The sequence below is a fragment of the Garra rufa genome, chromosome 2, assembly GCF_049309525.1.
Source record: "Garra rufa chromosome 2, GarRuf1.0, whole genome shotgun sequence".
In the NCBI taxonomy this organism is placed as follows: Eukaryota; Metazoa; Chordata; class Actinopteri; order Cypriniformes; family Cyprinidae; genus Garra; species Garra rufa.
In genome coordinates, this window is record NC_133362.1 from 19543842 (window position 1) to 19569542 (window position 25701).

Below are 25701 nucleotides of genomic sequence, written 5' to 3' on the forward strand. Positions count from 1 at the left end.
CGGGCACTTTGACGGCTCTGAACATCCTGCGCTGCAAATTGTATGAATAGATAATGCAACGCAGTGCCGAAATAGCTCTCGCTCTGTTTGTTCGTTGCCTGACTGACACCCGACTGCACCTCACAGGTGTTGACTGACCATGCCACTTTGGAGATGCAGTTCAAAGGCGCTCTTGAGGACTGTGATTTGTGACGGCCAGAAAGAAGCATCTCGGGCTGAGAAGACGAACCGTAATCCGGTCTGAACGGCCGATCGATGGGCTCTGGGTTAAAGCCTGGATCAAAGCCAGACGGAGGCCTTTTAAAACCTCATTCTACACAAAAAAACAAACTCACATATATACACAAACACACAAGCAAACTCAAGAAGACAGCACTGGCTTGTGTTTTTCTCAGGAAACTGGGAAGACAAAAGGGGCAAAACAAGTCGGAACAAACACAAACCCAGCCAGACTGTACTGTCAAATCTGAATAAAACCACCAGTGTCTGACATCTGCCTTATTAGCACAATAAAAGAGAATGATAAATGCGAATTTGTCTAGATGTGTCATTTAACGTCATCATTGCGCAATTGTTCTTGGCAAAAGATTGGATTTGAGCGATTGAAAAACGGGACAGAACTGACACAAGCGCTCTAATGAGCATCTGCAGGCAGGGTTTGTGGTGAAGTGTCAAGCCAGGTGCATCGTGGGTAGAGGATTAAATGGGAAAAAGAATTTGCTGCTCTCCGGTGAGCTTCAGACTCGGGTCCATTCAACTGTGGGGTAAAAAATAAACAGTCGCCTAATGAAAAAACCCTTTGACTGATTCTAAAGCCGTCAACGGCAGCTTCTGATGAGAAATTACATCGATCGTTTATAAATTTACAAGCCCCCGAATTATGAAAGCTATCAGAGGGGTGTTTTATACATCATTGGGCCCTAAGCTCTTGAGAAAAGGTTGGAAATTGAATTAAAGTGAACTGAATCTTAATCTTTTAGCGGTGAAAAGCTTCTCCAGCCTTGCATGTCAGCTTTTGTGTACAAGGCCAAATCTTTCACTTGTGACCTTTTTTATTCTTGTACACAGGAGCAGAGACACACATAGGCCGGAATGTGATGTGCAGCTGCCCTTCGCAAAAAAAGATGCACGACTTTTATTCGCCTCTATGATTGAAATCCGTAATCTTAAAATGGTTGGCTTTGGTTGAATTATGTATGAATTGAGGGCTTAGGTGCTCTACTGTTTGTTGACTTTGACACACGTACACTTTGAAGATGACTTCGAAGACGAAATCCTTCAAGAATGTATTTGTGCTTCAGATGATGGAAACACGACAGGCTGAGACAAACAAACAAAACATTCACAAGACAAATAAACTGAAATACAAAGGCATATGGCACACAATCGCAGAGGGATAGTCAACTTTAGGAAGATCAGGGGCCACACAGCAAGGGTCCCTTCAGCCTCAAGGAACTAATTTCATTTCTAAAGTCTTTTATATTAATGAGATGAGCAGGACAAACGGAGTGCAATTATTTAACCTCAAAATAATGAAACCGTTAGATAAAAATATAACAATAAGAGCTAATATTAATGGATATCATTATCAAATATTTAAATAAATTCATCAAATATTATTAAACATCAACATTTTACTAAATCTATACAGTTGAAGTCAAAAGTTTACATGCACCTTGCAGAATGTGCAAAATGTTAATTATTTTACCAAAATAAGAGGGATCATACAAAATGCATGCTATTTTTTATTTACTACTTTCACATAAAAGGTGTTTACATATAGTCCACAAAAATGACCATGTTTAAAAGTTTACATACACTTGATTCTACCTGAATTACTTGAATGGTCCACAGCTTTTTTTTTTTTTTGGTTTTGTTTAGTAATAGTTGTTCATGAGTCCCTTTTTATGTCCTGAACAGTTAAACTGTCTGCTGTTCTTCAGAAAAATCCTTCAGGCCCCACAAATTATTTGGTTTTTCAGCATGTTTGTGTATTTGAACCCTTTTCAACAATGACTGTATGATTTTGAGATCCATCAGAACAACTATGCAACTATTACAGAAGGTTCAAACACTCACTGATGCTTTAGAAGGAAAAACAACCCAGGGGGTGAAACTTTTGAACGGAAAGAGGATGTGTACTTTTTCTTTTTTTGCCTAAATGTCTTTTTTTTTTTTCATTTAGTACTGCCCTTTAGAATCTACAGAAGATACTTAGAGGTTCCTCAGAAGTTATATTTATCCTGATTGTCAGGCTCTTAATGCATCGTTTTTCCTTCTGAAGCATCAGAGAGCATATGAGTCCCTCAGTTGTCCTCAGTGTGAAAAAATGGATCTCAAAATCATACAGTCATTGATGGAAATGGTTCAAATACATAAAAATGCTAAAAAAAACAATGAATTTGTGGTATCTGAGGATATTTCTAAAGAACAGTAGGCAGTTCAACTGTTCAGGACAAACAAGGGACTCATGAACAAAAAAAAAAAGTCACAAAAAAAAAACAAAAAAAACCAGCCGTGAATCATTCAGGTAACAACACATTATTCAGAATCAAGCGTATGTAAACTTTTGAACGGGGTAATTTTTATGAATTCAGCTATTATTTTCTCTAGTGGACTATATGTTAACGTCTTTTATGTGAAATATCTTATTCAGGTCAATACTAAATAAAAAATAACATGCATTTTGTATGATCCCTCTTATTTTGGTAAAATAATTCACATTTTGCAGATTCTGCAAGGCAAGGTGTATGCAAACGTTTGACTTCAACTGAAAATAACACTGATGCACAATTTGACGAGTAGGCAAAAGTTTTATCCTTTTTCTTCATGCTATGCTTTTATTTATACATATCTAATCTTTACCTCTATACTCCTTCAGTCCATTTCATCCTCTCTCTCAGCCTTTCCTCACGGCCTCCATCACTCTCGAAAGCCGTTCAGTGAACGGGTGTGAAATTGCTTGAACTGTGGCGTTCTGTCTCTGGGGCCTCTCCAATCAAGGTCATTTCTAATTCATGAATACTTCCCTTTGATGGAAGAATAATTCCATTTGGGTCACATTCCCTCACACTCAACGCGCCCGCGCCATGCAAACAGGATCAGAGGGAGAAGCTCTTGTGCGCTCAGGCGCTATGAACAGGGACACTCGTTTTACACTTCATTCTGGACTGATGCAAAGCTGAACCTACTTGGCTGGGCACTCACAACTTCATGTATTCCAGCTATGAATATTGGAGAGGGAGATATGAGTCTGTCACCTATTTAGTATTCATTAATGGACCGTTATGTTATTTTTGAAGAAGCTGAAAGACCAAGAATTAAACAAATAATTTAAATGCAAGTACATAGTAGTTAGAGCCAACTAATATAAAGTGAGAAATAAAATAAAATAAAACAATGGTTTAAATGGTATAATATTTTAAGGGACCCAACAAAAAGGACAAGACAGAAAACAATACAGCACAAAATACTGTAAAGCAAAATAATACCCACATAAAGTTTTCTTGTCTGTGAAAAAATAAAAACAATAATATTAAGTAACACACTCCAGATTACAAATGATCAGAAGATAAAATAAAACAGAAATGTGGAAAGAAAGGTATCTGCTTTTTTGAGGAGGAAAAGAAAAGATGTTGTTCTGCTCTCCTTCTGCAGCACAGAAATAATGATAGTGGAAGGAAGCTCTCGGCTCAAAGTACAGTGTGTTCTTGAGCTTATGAGTGGGTACATGCCACTTCCTGTAGCACACTTCCTTTACACACTCACAGACCAGGACAAAGCCCTCACTCCACAGAGGCATTAATTATTAGTGAAACCACAGCGTGAAAAAGAAAGACAGGTGAGGAAAAACTACCGGAAGTGCTCTGGTTAGACCAGTTGACGTTGGCACACACAATAACAAATAATGAGGCTACCTACTGTTATAATACAAACCTATTTAATGTTTCACAACAATTAGTGGCAAACTTCTAATCTGGTTGACCGAGTAGCGATGGGCTTTATTCACCAAAAAACTAAAGGTTGACGTAATAAATTAAACCCCTGTTACAGAACACGATAAGCAGTCAAACTCATTCAGTTTCCAGTAATTAAAGCAGCACAAGCCCCAGCCAGCGGTTAATGGAAACGTGGCAACATCTGCCAGTGGATGCGCAGAATGAAGAGGCCTGTGCCATGGGGGGAGAAAACAAGACTCGGTTATCATTTAATATGCTTATCATTAATTATAGTTCATCATTGTGCTTATCAGGGATCTAAACTGGGGTGGCCTGAGGAGTCTTCAGCTCGTAATCAGCACAGGCACTTACATCACTGATTACTTTATTCAAATTCCACTTTAATCAGCTGTTAATCCACACGCTCTCTCCGAGTCCGGACTTCCTGCGGCACAAGGGCAGCGCTGCAGCTCGATAAAGTTAAAACATGAAAACTCTGAGTTACAGGAGGGATGGCAGACGGATGGTCAGGAACAGACTGAACCTGGGGAATTTTTTTGCATAGATTTTTGCAGAATATGGTTTCTCAGAACACGACTGCATGTTTTAAACATTTGAGGTGTATATTCTTATTGGGAGCTGAGAGAAATGTCCTTTTTTACACTTTTCAAATTTTTTTTTTTTTTAAATTAACAAATAGTAAAAATATTGTTATTGGGGGCTGAGAGAAATGTCATTTTTTACACTTTTTTTTTGGAAAAGTATTACATTTAAAAATAATAATAATAAAATAAAAAATAAATAAAATTAAATAAATAGTGAAATTATTTTTATTAGGGGCAGAGAGAAATTTCATTTTTTTAAAGTATTACATAAAAAAAAAAGAAAGAAATTATTTTTATTTGGGGCTGAGAGAAATGTCAGTTTTTACACTTTTTTAAAAAAGTATAAATAAAAAATAAAAAAAGTAAAATTCTTTTTATTAGGGGCTGAGAGGAATGTAAATTTTTACACGTTCCAAATTTTCAGTTAAAAAACAATATATACATATTCTCATTGGGAACTAAGATGAATATATATATTAGCTCGGCTAATATATATATTAGTGGTGGGCCGTTATCGGCGTTAACGTGAAACTCTTATCGTGCGATAAAAAAAATATCGCCGTTAATCTATTCTCAAATTTGGGTTGGGAGCTGGGCCTAAACTACGCAAGCTATGATGACTTTCACCTTGATAGTTTAACGCGGATGTATACCGAAGACTATAGAATATGGTCGCGCGTTTAAGTCTCCTCCGCCAAAACACAGACGGGGTCGCGTCGTCCTCCATTCATAAAAACCGAATCTACTATAGCGAAATGCCACGTAAATTCGTCATTTTTTGGATTCATAAATCAAATGTTGGTCAGTCACTTAATTCAAATCGCGATATGGACTAGTGTATGTGAAAACTGAAATGCAAAAAGACCGTTTTAATATGAATCCGATATGTTCCGTTTGCCTAACTGTATGTATGCATTGCGGAGACGAGCTTTTACTACACGCATACTGAAACACACGTGACGCTCCTGGTAATTTTTGGCATTTTCATCTCACATGAACAGATAAACTCAATCTCCCAAACTGCTGTGAGTGTCACTTTTACCGTTTCATTTGAGAAAACTAGCATCATATCATATACTGTATACACAGAAACTTCACGGCAACCTGTCAAAATAAAAGTACGGTGTAACATGTAATGGGTTGGGTAGGTGTTGACGTTAAAAAAACACATAGGTAGAAAAAATAATTTCATTGTTAGTTAGTTAGTAAACACAAGTACATCTAATTGAACATAATTTATTTTCATCAACAAATTATCATAGAACAGCTTTATGAGCTTTATGATCCATTCTCAAAGACTTACTTTTAGTCATTATTTGGGTAGCACACATATTCTGAATGCCTTCAGCAGAATTCAAATTAGCCATTTTAATCTAGATTAATCTAGATTAATTCCAAGATTTAATCTAGATTAAAAAAATTAATCTATGCCCACCCCTAATATATATATATATATATATATATATATATACACACACACACACACACACAGTGCCTTTGCGAAATTATTCATACCACTTTTTGTTATGTTGCTGCCTTGTGTTAAACTACTTTAAATCACTTTTTTCCCACATCAATCTACAATCCCTACTCCATAATGGCAAAGCAAAAAATAGGTTTTTAACATTTATGCAAATTTATTAAAAATAAAAAACTGAAAAGATCCCGTTGCATAAGTATTCATACCCTTTTCTGGGACACTCAAAATTTAGCTCAGTAGCATTCATATTGCTTCTAGATGTTACTACACTTCGAGTGGAGTTGAACTGTGACAAATTCATTTGAATGAGTATGATTTATAAAAGGCACACACCTCTCAGAAAAGGTCTAACAGCTGAAAATGCATATCAGAGCAAAAACCAAGTCCTGAGGTCAAGATAACTGCCTGTAGAGCTCAGTGACAGACTTGCGTTAAGGCAATGATCTAGGGAAGAGTTCAGAAAAAAATCTGCTGCATTGAAGGTCCACAGAAGCATTATCCATAATGGAAGACGACTGGAACAATTAGGACTCTAGAAAATATCTGCCAGCCCCCATGCAAGCTGACAGAGCTTGAGAGGTGAAAAGGTGAGGCAAAGAATGGCAGATAATTACCAAATGCAGATGTGCAAAGCTTGTCACATCATACCCAAAAAGACTTAAGGCTGTAAAGGTGCTTCAACTATGTACTGAGTTAAGGGTATGAATACTTATGCAATGTGCTTATTTCAGTTTTTTTATTTTTAATAAATTTGCACAAATATTAAAAAAACAATTTTTTGCTTTGCCATTATGGAGTAGGGAGTGTAGATTGATGTGGGAAAAAAGTAATTTAAAGTAGTTTAACATAAAACAGCAACATAACAAAAAGTGAAAAAAATGAAGGGGTATGAATAAATATATAAATACTATTTATAAACAAATAAATAAATAGTAAAAAAAAATATGAGGGAGCTGAGAGAAATCAAAATTTTTACACTTCTCAATTAAAAAAAACAAAAACAAACAAATAGTAAAAATATTCTTATTGGGGCTGAGAGAAATGCCAATTTTTACACTTTTCAAATTAAAAACAATACATAAAGTAATTTAGTTTTTATTGGGGGCTGAGAGAAATGTCCATTTTTACACTTATTTATTTTTTTAAATAAACAAATAGTAAAAACATTTTTCTTCTAAATAAACAGTTAAATATTATCATTGGGGGCTAAATGCAATTTTTACACTTCTCAATTTTTAAAAAAATAAACAGTAAAATCATTGGGGGCTGAGAAAAATGTCAATTTTTACACTTAAATTTAAAAAAAATTACACAAATAGCAAAAATATTCTTATTGGGGCTAAAAGAAATTAATTTTTTTATACTTTTAATTTTATTTATTTATTTTTTTAAATACACAGTAAAATATTCTTATTGGGGGATGAGAGAAATGTAAATTTTTACACTTCAATTTTCAAAAAACAAAAAAACAAAATAAACAGCAAAAATATTCGTATTGGGGTCTGAAAGAAATTTAATTTTTTACACTTTTTAATTTTTACATTTTTCTTTTTAATAAACAAACTATTTTTTTTCTAATTGGGGGCTGAGAGAAATGCCTATTTTTACACTTTTCCATTTGTTAAAAAATAAACAAATAGTAAAAATCTTCTTTGTGTCTGTTTGTGTCAATTTTTCTGTTGCTTGTTTATAAACCAAAATTGTCTTTTAGTTTTTGCATCACATCTTTTACTCATTGTGATAAATAACATTTCAATTATGATTTTTTTAATACTAACTAAATGACACTTTCAGTTCACTGACAGCATTTTCTAAAAATACAGTCTGTCTACTCCTAATATATTGCAGCATTATTTTTCTCTCATACACTTATACACTAGTGTTGGGCGAAATGCTCAATTTTCATATCGTCCTATCGTCAGCCTGTGAGATCGCCGATACACAATACTATCGTGCTCATTCATTTAATAATATGTAAATGTGTCAATATGTAATAAATTCCTTATTCATTTTGTAAGGGTAGTGCATGTGACTTGTGACACAGCTGTGCGTGTACAGAGCGCTGACGGTAGTTCTGTTAGAGAGGTTCAAGTTTACTTTCGGTTTCAATCTCTGCTATCTTCAGGGAGCGGTAAATGTGCGTGCCTGAATGTAAATGAATGTATCTTTCTATAGCCGTCATGTTGCGATAATGCTACCGCTTTATGTCTGATCTTTGTCATCAGTTCATGTTGTAGTTCAGTTCATATAGAATGTGGAGAAGCGATGTGCGTGTAATTCACGTGCATATGTTTAGCGCCATTTTATCGCATCGTAATTCTAGTTAACGCATACAGATGTTACTGAGGTGAATGTTTATGTTTACTATATACAGACGGATTCTGATATATCCTATTTAATTCAGCCTAAACCACATTTTACTACCTCTGTTATCCTAATGACTGTCTACACTTAAGTCTACACTTAATCTATGTACACTGTATGATGAATAAATCTCTTACCCATTTTCACTGCACACATCTGCGGCGCTATCTACTCTATGCTTGTGTTTATACCGCGGCAAGTTTCTGAGGCATCCTAGAACCGACTCTCCGCACTGCATCGCTAAAGTTAGGTGCCTTTTTGACAAATAATGATAATAATCGTCTTACTATCGTCAAAGGCATCAGCAACAGGCGATATCTCTGACTATCGTCGATACACGATACTATCGTCTATCGGCACAACCCTATTATACGCTATACAAAATATAATGCTGACAAAAAAACAAAAAAGGACTGTTTTGTTAACTAAATTAACACTGGCTGAAAAAAATCATAATGAGGCCGGACAAAATACTGAATAAATGAATCTGTAATAGGCAGAGAAATGTGTAGAATTTTGTGAATGACTAGCATTACAATTCAGCATAAATCTGTGGGCCTGCTGATGGCCCGAAGCGATGGATAAGAGATGAAGGGAAAAAGATGAAGAAAACAGAGCTTGTTTATGTGCTGCAAACCCATGCAATGTATTGCATATGTATGGATATGTGAGCGTGCGTTTTCAAACATTTCACAGTAAACACGGCCACTGTAATCTGTATTATGTATGTGTTGGGGAGTGGGCATTTTCCAGTTGTAAGCCTTTGTTAGCATTAGATGGGATGGACAGGCATGAAAATTCAACAGATCAACAATAGATGTGTGGCTAGGGAGAGGGAACGCTGGTGCGAGGGCTCACTTCTGTGAATGACACACGGCAGGGGGTTCTGGGCCGAGCTTCTGGCCCGTCACAAACTGTCAACACACGTCACACTGAAGAGATTCAGTCGCACTGAAACTTCCACGCTTGCCTGTCTACATACACACACACACACACACACATACACTGTGTTCCTCCCCAGACACTGTGCTTTTGTGAAAGCTACGGAAGCCAACTTCGAGGGGTCAAAATCCTCAGTTGCCAGACAGAAATTATTTTTATGGCGGCTGCACTTAATTCATTTGACAGTTGGGCAAAAGCGTAACAGGAAGAGGTTGGTGGTGGCAAAAAGTAACGGTACACAAACATTCAGTGCTATGACGAAGGAAAGCAGTGGAACAAGATATATTTGTCCCTGTATTAAAAGTGTGAAATTGCAGCAGATGCTGCATTAACCATAAGTTTTCTTCCATTTACCAAAGTTTAAAAACATTGACAGATAATTGCATCATCTATTTTGACATATAAATAAAAAAATAAGATATCTAGTTCCTATTTTAGAAAGAAAAACACCACTAATAGGAGCAAAAATGGAAGAAAACAGTACAAAAAATTGTGCCCCAACAAAAACAGATGTGAGTGAGGACTTGAGAATGACATGAGGGTGAGAAATTAATGACAGAATTTTTATTTTTTGGCCAACTGTCCATTTAATTGGAAACATTTACGTTTTTATTGTACATGGTCCCTTTTCAAACGCATACATAAAAGGAAAAAGCCAAAAAAAAAACAAAAAAAAACGAATGGCAACACAGCATTTGGTAAAGCCGAAATATCTCTTGTTAAAAGTATATTGTTCTTGTGAAATTAACACCTCGAAAACTGACTTCTTAATGATTTTATAAAAGTCTGTTTTGTCTTGTTTTCCAGCAAGAATTCTTGTAATGACATGATTTTACTTAAGCAGCAACACTGCATGAGATTAAGATTTCAGTGAATGCATTTTTAATAAAGGTAGATTTTGCCTTTTCTCTTCTTTTAACTTGCTTATGCTTCAAACAAGTGAAAAAACTATCTGACGGTGCAGAAAGTCAAAATACACTCATATTGCAGATATGCTGAAAGCAAGTCTTGATTTTTTTATGCAGTGCTGCTTCACTCGCAAGCAAATTCAACTTGTTTCAGGGGTTTTTAAATATGTACAAACATATTACAAAGCTACTTGTTAATTAATAGAAATTTTGCTGTAAATGCCATATTAAAGATATCAAACAAATATTTTACTGAACAATAATAACATGATTCAATGATTACCATTTTTGGCGTAAACCATTGCTTTTGCACCCAAAGTCTAATTTGAAGAAATGCTTGACTAATATATAAAAAAAAACGTAATTTTATAAATACTTTAATGTGGTTATAGGCCTAAATGAAATTATATAGACTTAAATTCTAACATTTATATATAATGTTTTCTATATTAATACATTATTTTTATTCCTGTAATGGCAAAGCTTATGGATCATTACTCCAGTCTTCAATGCCATATGTTACTTTAGAAATCATTGTAATATTCTGATTTGATGCTCAATAAACATTTTCCTATTATTATCAATGTTGAAAATGGTTAAGTTGCTTAATGTTTTGTGTAAATCAAATATATTTTTTTCAGGATTCTACAATAAATACACTGTTGCTCAAATGTTTGAGATCAGTAAGACTTATGTTTTTTATGTTTTTAAGGCTGCATTGATTTGACCAAAAGTACAGAAAAACCTAATACTGAAAAATGTTATTACAATATAAAATAATGTTTTTTATTTTAATACACTTTAAAATATAATTTATTAGTGTGATGCAAAGCTGGAATTTCATTGGCTGTTACTCCAGTCTTAAGTGTCACATGATCCTTCCGAAATCATTCTAATATACTGATTTATTATTAAAGTTATCAGTGTTGGAAACAGTTGTGCAGCCAATTTTTTTTTCAGGATTGAATGATATATGTGACCCTGGACCACAAAACCAGTCTTAAGTCGCTGGGGTATATTTGTAGCAATAGCCAAAAATACATTGTATGGGTCAAAATTATTGATTTTTCTTTTATGTCAAAAATCATTAGGAAATTAAGCAAAGATCATGTTACATTAAGATTTTTGTAAAATTCCTACTGTAAACCTATCAAAATGTAATTTTTGATTAGTAATATGCATTGTTAAGAACTTAATTTGGACAACTTTAAAGGTGATTTTCTCAGTATTTTGATTTTTTTGCACCCTTAGATTCCAGATTTTCAAATAGATGTATCTCGGCCAAATATTGTCCTATCCTAACAAACTATGCATCAATAGAAAGCTCATTTATTGAGCTTTCATATGATGTATATCTCTCAGTTTTGTAAAATTTAACCTTATGACTGGTTTTGTGGTCCAGGGTCACATATGACAAGTCAAAAAAGAACAGCATTTATTAAAAAAAAATCTTCTGTAACAATGTAAATCTATGCCTTCACTTTTTATTAATTTAACACATCCTTGGTGAATAAAAGTATTAATTTCTTTCAAAAAAAGAAAGAATACAAATTTACTGAACCCAAATTTTGAACAGTAGTGTATATTGTTAGAAAACCTTTCTATTTTAAATAAATGTTGGTCTTTTTAACCCTTTATTGATCAAAGAATCCTGAAACAAAAGTATCACAGGTTTCAAAAAATTAAGCAGTACAACTGTTTTCAACACTGATGATAAATCAGCATATCAGAATGATTTCTGAAGGATCATGTGACACTGAAGACTGGAATAATGATGCTGAAAATTTAGCTTTATATTTTAAAATATATTAACATAGAAAACAGTTATTTTAAATTGAAAAAATATTTCACAATATTATTTTTTTCTGTATTTCTGATCAAATAAATGCAGCCTTGAAGAGAATAAGAAACGTCTTTAAAAATATAAAAAATCTTACTGATCCTACTGTCCTGCAGCCACTTGTAAAAAAAAAAAAAATATATCAAAAATGATATCTGGTTTCTGAATAATTTCTGGTTTGACTATAGTTCAAAAGCACAGTATTTATTTGAAATGGAAATCTTTGACAATCTAAAACAGTTTACTGTCATTTTTGATTTAATGCATTCAATGTATTATTCATTGCTGAATAAAGCAATGTTTTCAAAAAATCTGACCCTAAACTTTTGAGTGGTGAAGTACATGACAGCTAGGTTAACTACCCACAGATAAAAGTGTGGGTTATGCATCCATAGGCTATGACTGTCACTTTTAATTATTGAAAATGTTCGCATTGGGTATGTCAAGAACAAATGCGCACATATAAACGGAATGCCACACATCTATATCATTTTCGGGAAAATGAAAATAACAATGGAGCATGACGGAAAATTTACAACCCAGTCCGTCAAAGTGACGGATGATGATTATTTGCGGCGCATCCTCTGAATTGCAGGTGTGTGTGTGTTATCACAGCCCTCCTGCTGTGTGATCTCATTCTCTAAAGGTTGCCTGCACCCTCATCTTCCCAGAACACCACCCCCCCCATCCTCGCTCTCTCCCTCACCTTTTATCTTGACATCACTCTGGCCTGTATATCAGCTAATGTGAATTCTGAGTGGATGGGCTGAGATGTTGAGGTTAATGATGATGCCCTCACTGCAGTATATATGAAGCTCAGTGAGGGCTGTCTGAACCCCCAGAGCCACTTCACTCGCACCTCAAGCCTCAAGTCAATACGGTGGTTAGGCCTCAATCTCGACACGGACACACACACACACACACACACACACACACACACACACACACACACACACCCAACACACAGGGAGGGAGTTACAGTCTCTCCACTCCAGGCTTCTAACCACACAGTCATTTTCACGCCTACTGGATCCTCACGCTTTCCAAATTGTTTTTGCAAAGGTCAAATGCAATGTTCAGCTTGCAGGGTCTGACGGTGTAAATGGGGAAGACGAGGAGGGGGGGTGTGGATGGGGAGAACAACCCTTTGGCCACAGATGAGAGAAGAAAGCTGAAGTGGTGCTCTGAAAACAGTTTTTCTTTCTCCTTTGTTTTTTTTTTTGTCCTCCCACACAATGAAACAATGCCACATAGAATCAAAGCACCCATAACTTTCCAGCAAGTTCATTAATAATAAAAGAAATGTGAATCACCAGGCTGCAAATTACACTTTTACAGTCTTGTATACAACCTGGATCTATAGCCATGTCACGCACAGCCGCACAGAGAAGTCTCAAACTCATAGAGGTGACCAAATAAACAGGGAGAAATGCATAAACTGAGTTTAATAGCAATTCTGAAGGTGAATTGTGTGTGATTTCTCTGTCTCTAGAGGCACCAAATGGAATTGCTGTATCCATTTCCAACTCTCCAACTACAAGGGCTGGGTAATAATAAAAGTTAAAAAAGTACAAGTGTTAAATTTAAAAAAAAAAACATGATATTGATTCTTAAAAATGCAGGATCGATCTTGTGTTGAAAATGCAATTTCTCAAAAACATTATGTGAAACGAATAGTATGATAAAACTTGAGGCATTCATAAAACAGTTGGTGAAAAGTACATGGATGACCTACTACAGATGAGATTTCGAAATGTGCAATCGATGGACACTTGAGGCCACAGGAAATGCAGTTAACCATGGCAACTGATGGCGTGATTCACATGGAAAAGCCAGCATGACGAATGTAGTATGTCCAGATTTTATTAACACTACACACAATCATCCTATATGTGACCTTGGGGCACAAAAACAAGTCATAAAGGTTATTTTTTTGAAATTGAGGTTTATATATCAATGCAAGTTGAATAAACAAGCTTTCTATTCATGTATGGTCTGTAAGGATAGGACAATATTTGGCTTAGATACAGCTGTTTGAAAATCTGGAATCTGAGGGTGCAAAAAAATCTAAATACTGAGAAAATTGCCTTTAAAGTTGTCCAAATGAAGTCCTTAGCCATGCATATTACTAATCTAAAACTACATTTTGATAAATTTATGATAGGAAATTACAAAATATTTCCATGGAACATAATCTTTAGTTAATATCCTAACAATTTCTGGCATTAAAAAATAGATAATGTAATTTTGGCTATTGCTACAAAAATACCTGTGCTACTTAAGACTGTTTTTGTGGTCCAGGGTCACATATACATGAAAAAAATGTTGTGTAATATTCCCCAAGGTTGTAATGTAGTACCTACTCAGACAGTATGCAAATCTGTATGAACTTATTCCACCACTGATTAATCGTCAGCCCAAGGGTGATTCATAACAAAAGACTGATGAAATATTTATTTTTTAGTGAAAATAAATGAATAAACTCTTCAAATGCCTCGTAAACTCTTGAGTTTATCATTTGAATCTGTCCAATGAATCCTTCGCTAAGTGAACTCAAATTTGAGTGGTTACTAAATCAAATCAAGTTATCTTGGCTTCCAGTGCTAAATCTGTAATATATCCCCAAATCCCCAAACAGTATCAAACAAAATACGTTTTGTGTATGAGAAGAACACTAGACAAGTATGGCCTTCATGTTGAGGCATCTTGCAGAATATCACTCTTGACCAAGAAGAAAAAAGGCCAAGAACATGCTAAAATTCATTTGGATAGACCTGTGGAGTATTAAAAGAATGTTTTATGGACTGACGTGACCAAACTGGAACTTTTTGGACCTATGGATCAGAGATATGTCTGGTGTAAAGAAAAGCAAAGCTTATAAGCAGAAGAGCACCATCTTCATGTTCAAACATAAAGGTGGGCCAGTCCTGTTATGGGGTCGTTTCGTTCTAACTGGAAGTGTAAAACGTGACCATATGTAGGATATCACGGATTCTTTATAGTATCAGGCCATTTTGGCAAGCATTGTGATGCCTTTGGTGCAATGACAGAAGCTAATGATCAATGAACTTTACTGCAGGATAGCCATCCCAAAGTATGCATTCAAATCTATTTTTGCTTGGTTCAGGGATCAGTCATAGAATGTTCCTGTTTGTTTAGTCTTTAGATTTAACTCTCATTGAAAACAGCTGGTTGAATTTGAAGAAAGCAGTGGTAATATGAAAACCAAAGATTATCAGTGATCTGGAAGCTTTTTCAGGCAAGGAATGGGCCAAGACTGTAGTAGAGAGGTGACAGAATCGTTTAAACACTTACAGGCAGCATTTATTGGTGGTTTTAAAGAATAAAAGATTCTGCACTTTTACTTTAGGGGGTTGAATAATTTTGAACGTGAACATTTAGAGCTAATTTGATTTTTTTTTTCATTCTTCATCAACTTAATTCTCAGAATTACTTAAATGTGTATTATTAAACTTTCTACAAAAGTGTACTGATGCCTTTATTAAACTGTTTTTACAAAATGTTGTTCTCTGCAGCAAAATGGCTTGAATAAGTTCAGTTGCAATAATATGTGAACTTGAGCATGTTTCCTGAATATCTGCAAATGTATTATGGTGATTGTATGCTTCAGTACAGTCAAGAAATTACATACAGCACCTTTTAAGCTCTTTGGGAAGTCAACATACATATCAGTCTTTCCACACAGACCAAAGAAAGCATTTAATTGAGAAAAAAAAAAACACACTTCACATTTAATTTATGCAAAACACTAAAGGTTCTTGGCACAAATTTCTCATTAGGCCTTGGGTCAGGAGGGGAAGATATTTCATTAGGCATAGCCAGTGTTATGGGAGATGACCCTATTCTTAGGGTCTGCTGTGACGCAGACAGGCAGGCCACAGTCCCAGAGATCAATGCAAAACACGTTTGAGGACACAGTCAGACTTGCTAAATGATGGCTTATTAAAAGAAAGAAATGATGGGAGATAGCAGTAGGAGGGGGTGAGGGAGACGGTGATATAATTAAAAGAAAAAAAAAGCCTCTTAGAAGTTGCTTCGCTGGCTTTCAGAGGAGGCACTTTCAGATGCATTTTTTTTGATGCACTTTCTGTCGAGTCGCCTCTGACTCGTTCTCCAAAACTCATTTGCTCTTGCCACATCAAAGCAATATGCTATATACGTGTGAGGTGCCGTTAATAGATTTGAATGCAAGTTTTATTTTGTTCTTAATAAAAATACAACCAAACCAATCTCACTTTGCATAAAGTAATTGGATTTGCCGTTTTCACAGGCCTCGGTTCCTGCCACTCAGAAGGGGGTCCTTTTCGACCGAATCGGGAATCGTAACTACATGCCTTTAAGTGTGTGTTCAGACGTATTCAAATATGGCCGTGCAACATCCTAGTCAGATTTCTGTGATCTTATCTTGCTCCCCCCGTCTCACACAAACAGACGCATAAAGGCAACACCCGCGTCACCCGACCGTCGGCAATAAACTTTTAATTAAGACTTTTCATAAATGCTTATCTTTATCATAAAGAACTCCACAGAGCTTGAGAAATCGTAGCCCTCATTTCCTCAACCGAACGCCTAAAAGCTGCCGCAGATCTAATTATGATTCCCACATAGCGCCTTCATGCATTCGTTACTCCAAAACCGCACTAATATTCCGCCTCCAGCGGCAGGTTTAGAAATGAGGCGTCAAACCCACCAGGACAAAATGTTCTTTTACAATGTCTTTGTGCTTCACAACACCTTTAATGAACAGGGCGACTGTGTAAGTGGACGCTAGTGGATTTCATGAGAGCTCTTGTATCTTTAAAGATGCAAATGAATGTTACAAACGCATCATACAAAAACACATTTCAGACAGGGTAAGCCATGCAGGCTCCCCTGATGCCGATATACACCGGCAAAACGGTCTCGGCTAGTTTGTCGCTTTCCCGCTGCTCCAAATTCAGCCAATATTGATCAGGCTCCCTGCGGCACTGCTATCGATCGGCTGTTTGCAGGTGTGCGTGTGCATGCAATTGCGTGCGGTGTGAAACTAAACTGGGTCCCTGCAGGGTGACTGAGCGGATGGTGGGGGAGGGAGATATCTAGTTAAGGTGAGGAGTGTTGTTTGTCAGAGGACACTGCTCATTTAGGGCGCCCTTCACTCTTTCGCTCTCATACACGTGGCTCTTGTCGCATTAGGGCTGCCAGCGGAGGGGGCTGGAGGCAGATGTGTTGTTGAAAGATAGTGGCAGAGATGAAGCTGGTGCTTGGGGAAAGATGAGCCGATTTAACTATTAAACAGGCCATAGTGAGCAACTTGTTAAAGGGCACCACTAACTGCATTGTTCACAGTCTCCTGTGCATCAGGTTTTGTTTTCTCAGCACACAAAAAGTATTCCTGTAGCTTCATAAAATTAAGGTTTAAGCACTCAAGTCACATGGACTATTTTAACAATTTTCTTACTATCTTTCTGGGCCTTGAACGTGGTAGTTACGCTGCTGTCTATGCAGGGTCAAAAAGCTCTTGGATTTCATCACAAATATCTTAATTTGTGTGAAGATGAAGGTTTGGAACAACATGAGAGTAAGTAATGACAGAAGTTTCAAAACTATCCCTTTAACAACAAAATATCAATACATGTGCAGATACACAATCAGCATATTAAACTATTACATTAATTTTCTTGCAATTACCAAATTCACCAAAATACTAGTGTTGCACGATACACCAGTACTAAGTATCACGATACCCTGCTTTAAAAAATTGTATAATTCCGCATTTTACTAGTACTGGTACTTTAAGAATGCATTTTGATAAGAGCCATATTAACACTGTTTATTTAGAGTCCTATGATTAAAGCAAAGTGGATCACGGGATCCAGTCATAAAAACAGAATTTACTGTATAACTACACACTTACTATGTGACACTCAAAATATATTTACAAAATTGTAAATATACAAGACAAAAATCTATTGGAATAATACAATAATAAATAAATAATTATACAATTCTTTATAAACTCTAATTCATCTTTATAAATTAATTAGGCATGCTTTTGATTATTAAAACTTAATGAAACTATTAAAATGGAAAGACAAAAATGAATAGAAAACAGATTCACAGAATTTGATTAAAATAAAACTAAATAAAAAAAATAAAACGTATTTTATAGGGCCTTAAAATGTAATTTTTGTTAAACTTAAGAAATTGCTGTTAATTTGTGTACGATTCATGATTTCAATTAATTATACATGCTTTTTGATTAATATTTTTAATGTAACCAAAAACTGAATGCAGAAAAATGAAAATGATTTTGGAAAAAAAATTAAACTTCAAAATTTCATAGGGCCATATTTATTTAATTTGTGTCTTTGTTTTATAGTATTTGTCCTTTAGTTTGTTACTTGCATATGTTCTTATTATTAATAACAAACAATATCATGAAATAAGATTTAGCTTAATCCTTTTAGCTCTAATCAAAGTTGCAAAGATCTCTACATACCTGTATTTTTTTAAGGGGGATGAAATTATTTATTAAAAAAAACTATAACCTCCATTTGTATCATCTATTATTCATTTACTTTACCTGTTGTTCTCTGTTTTTGTCGTAGTATCGATTCAGTAGTGGTATCGGGATATTTTTTGTCAGGTATCGTATCTGAGTGAAAATTTTGGTATTGTGATAAAATACTAGTTTTTAATAGTCATTTTATAGTCATCACATTAAATCTGTGAAAAATCTTGTATTGGTGCTAGAGGTGATATTTCAGATAAAACCGCCACAAAACCCAAACAAAATCCAAATGGACTATGGTTGGTTGCTTTAGATGTTGGTCAGATGGTCTTTTCCTCTATAAGTGGGTGGTTCTTGGCCGCAATAAGCTGCAATATGGAGCACTCAAGACTCCTAAACTCAAGAATGCAAGGATTCTCAAAGAGTGTGCGCCCCAAAATGAGTTCTGAAACAGAAATTAAATATTCAATATAACAATAACGTGATTTTTCACAAATTTCAAATCCAGTACAAGGTTTAAACAACAACAGCAGCAGCCTACATGGTCTAAAACGAATCAAGAAAATGAAGACAGGCCTTTCACCGCCTCATATCTCGGCTGTGGTATGGCTGTGTGTGGTGTTATCTTGAGTTCGGTGTTATCACGTCTTCCTCTGATTTATGCTCCTGCAATACGCAGCACACGGCGCACACTGACAAGCTCTGATCTATACGTTTACTGGCTCACACATACTTTGTTGACTAATACGCTACACTCCTTTCCAAGTCGCACACTTGCCGCAGCCTCACGAGTACCACAAACACACACACACCAGGGGTGTAATCGTACTATATTTCAGAGAAATTAATTATTTAAAGCGAATACTTGGATTTGTAACCAATTACTATCTTTGGTGAAACAAAAGACAACATATCCTCTTTTGTGTTTCACAGAAGTCATTCAGGTTTAAAACGACATAAGGGTGAGTAAATAATGACAGAATTTTGGTGAACTATTCCTTAAAGCTCTGCCAACAGCATCTGTGGTCTGCAGTTGATAAGCATGAAAAATAATTTTGACAACACTGGTTTCAGCTTAACATCTGGTATAACCTAGAGCCTTTTAAAGGACACTGGCAAAACGGATTTAAATTCGTTTTTTTTTTTTTTTTTTTAACAAAGTTGGTGCATTCATATGACTTGCGATTTCATCAGTCTGGAAAACATTTGCTTTTAAATACGAAGCAATTATACAATGAAAAAATGTCAACTAAGATTAACATTAATAAAATGACACATTGCCTATATTTATACATATATGCAATAATGTGACACACTCCCAGTCAAAAGTTTTTGAACAGGAAGATTTTTAATGTTTTTCAAAGAAGTCTCTTCTGCTCACCAAGCCTGCATTTATTTGATCCAAAGTACAGCAAAAGCAGTAGAATTCTGAAATATTTGTACTATTTAAAATAACTGTTTTCTATTTGAATATATTTTAAAATGTAATTTATTCCTGTGATTTCAAAGCTACATTTTTAGCATCATACTCCAGTCACATGGTCCTTCAGAAATCATTTTAATTTTATGATTGGATGCTCAAAATAAACATTTATTATTATTATGCTAAAAACAGCTGAGTAGAATTTTTTAAGGTCTTCTGAGGAAAAGAAATTATCTTAGATTTATCTGAAACAGAAATCTTTAGTAACATTATAAATGTCTTTATCATTACTTTTGATCAATTTAAAGCAGCCTTGCTAAATAAAAGTATTAATTTCTATAATTTCTTTCCAAAAAAAAAGTCAACTGTTTTAAATATTGATAATAGTAATAATAATAAAAATGTTTCTTGAACAGCAAGTCAGCATATCAGAATGATTTCTGAAGGATCATGTGACGACTGGAGCAATGATGCTGAAAATTTAGCTTTCATAACAGGAATAAATTACATTTTAAAAAACATATACAAATAGAAAACTGTTTAAATAGTAAAAATACTTCAAATTTGTACTGTTTTTGTTGTACTTTGAATCAAATAAATGCTGGCTTGGTGAACAGAAGAGACTTGAAAAACAAGACAAATCTTACTGTTCAAAACTTTTGACTAGTTGGTGTTTTCCTGTTTTCAAGGGTTTCCTCTAAACCACAAGTGATCCCTGTTGTGGCCACTGTCTGAATATGTTACAAAACCACAAAGCCAAAGAAATCACTGTACAGTTATAGAAGTGAGCATGTATGTGAGAGAACGTCTCTGTGTGTCTACAAAGCAATAGCTACAACAGATATTTATATACAGATATTGCTGTGATAGTACAGTTAAGCAGCCATTACTCCAGTCTTCAGTCTCCCATGATCCTTATAAAATCATTTTGATATGCTGTTCTTATGCTCAGGAAACAGTTCTTATTATTGTCAAAGTTGAAAACAGCTGAACTGTTGAAACTGAGCTACTTTTTCCCCCTCAGAATTCTTTGATGAATCGAAGGTTCAAAAGAACAGCATTTCTTTGAAATATAAATCTTTTGAAATGTCTTTACTGTCACTTTTGATAAATTTAATGTGTCGTTGCTGAAAAAAACTATTGATTTCTTTTAAGAAAAGAAAATCCCACTGACCTCAAACTTTTGAATGGTAGTGTACCTGTTCACATTCCTAACCCTTAGTATATTAACAATAACGAAAGTGACGCTTGCCTTAGTAATCACAACACCACAGACCAATCAATCATCCACAATCCAATCAAATCCCAACAGATAACATTTGTCATTTTCTGTTGAATATGCCACTAAAATACCTCAAAACGCCCATTCTCAAAAAACATGTCAGCAAACCACAACTCATATCACACAAAGACTTTTAATAGCCAATTGCATTTTCTCAGAAATCTGGTCCCAGGGAGATTTTCTAGAAGCAATTCTGCTGAAAATACTTTCAGCACATTTAAAGGCATAGCAAATGTGACTTGGAGTTCAAAGAGGGTCTGTGAAGGTCTAATTAAAGGTGTTATGGTACATTAATGGATGTATAGCATATATGTATGCGTGTCCTTTGTGCTTTTGACACTGCAGAAAAACCATCTTAACACAAGCAGCACTTACTCTGCCAGGCCCGAGTGTGCTAACTTCCAGCACCACAGCAAATCACTGCATTTTCCACCTCCTGCAGGGCGACTGAAACGGCCACCCACCTCTCAGTTCTTTATTTCACTCCATATAAAATTCATCTCGTCATCTCTGGTGCCTGTGTAAATCTTTTTTCTAATCTGTTTATTGTCTGATGCTCTGATGCCATTTCTATCTTCTTTATATATGTGACCCTGTACCACAAAACCAGTCATAAGTGTAAATTTGTCAAAATTTAGATTCTTATGTCATCTGAAAGCTGAGTAAATAAATAATAATTTGTTAAAATAGGACAATGTTTGTCTGAGAAACAACTATTTGAAAACCTAAAATCTGAGGGTGCAAAAAAATCGAAATACTGAGAAAATCACCTTAAAAGTTGTCCAAATGAAGTTCTTAGCAATGCATATTACTAATCAAAAATCAAGTTTTTATATATTTATGGTAGAAATTTTACAAAATATCTTCATGGAACATGATCCTCACTTAATATGCTAATGATTTTTGGCATAAAAGAAAAGTCGATAATTTTGACCCATACAATGTATTTTTGGCTATTGCTACAAATATACCACTGCTACTTAAGACTGGTTTTGTGGTCCAGGGTCACATATTTTAAATAAAGACTCTCTCACTTCCTCCTCCTCTCGATCGGCTGTCCAAATCAGGGGACATTATTCCACCTCCCATCAGGGACTCCACCGCTCTCCATTAACCGCAAGCTGCCGATACAGGCCGGCATCTGACGCACGCCTCCATCACCGCGGAAACTTCCTCTCCAACGGCGCACACTGATTAGCCGAGGTCTCGTGCACACAAACACACTCGCATCTTTATGAAATCTGGAATGTATTCTTCAGATAATACATCTGTGTGGGGAAATCAAACAACTCATAACTGTCTAGATCAAACACACACAATCTCCAAACTGAGAAGAACATAAACAATCTTTCACAAACAATAAGTCATAAACAGAGACTGCTGTTTTGAATCCCAGTCATCAGCCTTTTCTATAAGGTAGGCTGCATAATTATGTATAATAAGGCGACCTCATCCTTCACAGAGAAGGCACTGAATCTGAGGCAAAAAATATATGAAAATCAGACAGCAATACAAGACTGTGTATTTAATGGTTTAGTTCATTTCCAAATTGAAATTTCCTGATTATTTACTCATCCCTATGCCATCCAAGATATTCATGTTTTTCTTTCTTCAGTCGAAAAGAAATTAAGGGTTTTAAGGAAAACAGCCCAGGATTTTTTGCCATACAGTGGACTTCAATGGGGATCAACAGGGTTGAAGGTCCAAACTGTTTCATTGCAGCTTTAAAGGGCTCTACACAATCCCAGCTGAGGAATAAGGGTCTTATCTAGCGAAACGACTGTCATAAAAATAAGTTTATACACCTTTTAACCACAAATGCTTGTCTTGCACTAGCTCACATCTTCATGCATTACGTTACTCCAATTCAAAAAGGTAATGTAGGTAAGTCCATCTCATTTTCTCCTCCAACTTCTAAATCATCCGAGATTGTATTTTGTAAAAGGCGTTTTGACTCTCTTTGCACGTCCACTTTGCAAACACTGGATCGTACTTCACTTATGAGCCCTTTAAAGCAACTTTGAAACTGCAATTTAGACCTTCAACCCTGTTGATCCCCACTGAAGTCTACTATACGTGATCCTGGGCCACAAAACCAGTCATAAGTGTCATTTTTTTTTTAATTGAGATTAGTACATTATCTAAAAGCTGAATAAATAAGCTTTCCATTGATGTATAGTTTGTTACCATAGGACAATATTTGAAAGTTGTCCAAATGAAGTTCTTAGAAATGCATATTAGTAATCAAAAATTAAGTTTTGATATATTTATGGTAGGAAATTGACAAAATATTTCCATGGAACATGATCTTTACTTTATAACCTAATGATTTTTGGCATAAAAGAAGAGTGTAGAATTCTGACCCATACAATGTATTTTTGGCTATTGCTACAAATATACCTGTGCCACTTAAGACTTGTTGTCCTGGGTCACATATGGTGAAAAACCCTGGAATGTTTTCCTCAAAATCTTTACTTTCTTTTTAACTGAAGTTATTGTTAAAAATCAATTCACCTATGCAAAATGAACGGGATTTTACTTCAGGACTGCACTGTTGCATTTGTATTTGTATAAACTGCAAGTAGAGTCTGAGAAATCACTTACTAGATTTTATTTCTATTATGATGTTTATGTAGACAGACACTGGAACGCTATGAATAGAGTAAGAAAATTAATTCAACTTATTAATTACACATATATTCCCTTTAATTGCACATATATTTATCTTGTTTGAATGATAAAAAAAATTCACAATGTGAGACAAAGAACGAGAAAAGGCGAGGGACTGGATGAGAAGACAGAGACTGAGACAGACTCTAGACTAACTGAGGTTCATCTTGGGAGAACAAACCTCAATCTGAGCTTAGTCAGTCTGATCTGAGGTCAGTCGTGCTCTATAAATAACAGACGACAGACGGGCAGCAGTGGGCACAGCACAGGTGTGGAGGATGCCGGGAGGAACAGAAGCTCTGTGTGTGTGTGTGTGTGTCCTTACAACTGAACATTTTTTATGAGTCAGAGAACTCTGAGCTAAAGAGGGAAAGTCTAAAGTCAACATGAATCAGAAGCTATTTTACTTCCAAAATGTGATATATTTATTTTCAATTATGGCTGCACAATTAATTAAAATATAATTGAAACGGTGGTATGACTGTGATATGAGATTATAATTTCACAAAGGCTGTGATTAAATAAAAGAATTATGTGTGTTTCATGTTTAAGAGTGAAGTGCGGTACTGTGTTTAATTTACATGGAGCTCATGATCATGTTTATAGTATCTCATTTGTAAATTTTATGGGTTTGGCTTCCGGTCTCATCCACGTCCAGCTAAATATAGCTGTACAAAACAGCTTGTTTTGCTGCTTGATATTGCAAATTGGTGTCTTACCATATTAATGTATTATCTTAATTATGAGCACACTGGTTTGTAACGCAAACAATTTTGCCATTTACTGCACATTGTTGTTCTTCTTGTTATTTTCCTATAGCGGATAATGTTGAAGACAAAGGTGGATATATCCACTCTGATTTTGGGTTGCTCAGCCTCAGATGATGCATTTAAGAATCAAACCAGCAACCACATCAACCGTATTCCCAAACTTGTTATGAGAAGCACTTATAAACCGGATGCTGTCAACAAAAGATAATGGCTCCCTGCTGTTTTCTGCCAAAAGCAAAAGTTTGATGGTTTAACCTCAAAAACAAACAAAAATAAATTATATTGACGTTGTACTATAAAATAACATTATCATTAGGATTTTTTCATAAGCATTTTTTATAGTGAAGTATTACAATAGTAGTATTTCTTTCAAATATTTTTTTTTTTATTGAGTAATGACAATAGTCATATTGACACTTTAAATTGCAAAAATAGGAAAAATCACAATTATATTTTTTTCCCTAAAATCCTGCAGTTATATTTTAGATTGAATTGGGAATTTTGAGGGGAGAAAACTGGAAACTTTTTCGCAAGACGCGACATACGTACCACCATGTACATTTCGTGAAATATGTGACCTAGGACCACAAAAGGTCGCACAGGTGTATTTGTAAAATACATTGTATGGGTCAAAATTATTATTTTTTTTAATGCCAATAATCATTAGGATATAAAGTAAAGATCATGTTCCATGAAGATATTTAGAAAATCCCCTACTGTAAATATCAAAACTTAACTTTTGATTATAATATGTATTGCTAAGAACTTAATTTGACAACTTTAAAAGGCAATTTTCTCTATATATATATATATATATATTTTTTTTTTTTTTTTGCACCCTCAGATTCCAGATATTCAAATAGTTGTATCTCGACCAAACATTGTCATATACTAACAAACCATACATCAATGGAAAGCTTATTTAAACATTGGAGTTTTGGAACTTATGACTGGGGTTTTGTTAT

The 25701-nt window shown here is 35.1% G+C and overlaps 1 protein-coding gene across 3 annotated transcripts in view; it reads right to left on the bottom strand.

The window, feature by feature from the left end:
- The window catches only part of smap1 (small ArfGAP 1), a 148426-nt gene that overhangs the window by 42507 nt on the left and 80218 nt on the right, over nt 1-25701 (bottom strand). The gene's annotated exons all lie outside the window — the stretch shown is intronic.